Source organism: Bison bison, unplaced genomic scaffold (genome assembly GCF_000754665.1).
Source record: "Bison bison bison isolate TAMUID 2011002044 unplaced genomic scaffold, Bison_UMD1.0 scf7180017864181, whole genome shotgun sequence".
NCBI classification, from domain to species: Eukaryota; Metazoa; Chordata; class Mammalia; order Artiodactyla; family Bovidae; genus Bison; species Bison bison.
In genome coordinates, this window is record NW_011494753.1 from 8,901,117 (window position 1) to 8,901,477 (window position 361).

General features: G+C 47.4%; 1 protein-coding gene across 2 annotated transcripts in view; it reads right to left on the reverse strand.

Moving 5' to 3' along the window:
* Nucleotides 1–14: 14 nt before the first annotated feature.
* Nucleotides 15–361, reverse strand: part of ARID3B (AT rich interactive domain 3B (BRIGHT-like)) — a 47,410-nt gene continuing 47,063 nt past the window's right edge. Inside the window, exon 10 of one of the 2 annotated variants that reach the window (XM_010843356.1) lies at nucleotides 15–357. The gene's annotated coding sequence lies outside the window, so the exon portion shown is untranslated. The remainder of the gene's footprint in view (nucleotides 358–361) is intronic. The other variant, XM_010843357.1, reaches the window with a different exon arrangement.

The following is a 361-nucleotide window of genomic DNA, read 5'->3' on the forward strand; positions in this document are numbered from 1 at the left end:
GGTCAAGGGCCATCCTGACAACCAGTGTGGTTTCAGGACCCAACCTGCATGAGAGGGGTCCCTCCGTTCCACCTCCTCCCGCCACTGTGATCCCTGAGTCATCTCTCCTGCCGCCTCCCCCTCCTCCTCACTGGGGGATCTTAGGGAAGGGCCAGAGGGGCTGGGGTACCAAACCATTTGCTCGGCTTTGGGGGACATCTGCTTTCATTTCTTTGGTGCTACAGTAACAACAATAAAAATTTTAAAGTAAAAAAAAACCCACAAAAGTCAGCAAACACATATAAAAAAGATTTCAGAGATGCAAATACTTCCTGAAGAGTCAAACATCAATTACAAATCTGAGGTATTTCAATGAACCTGA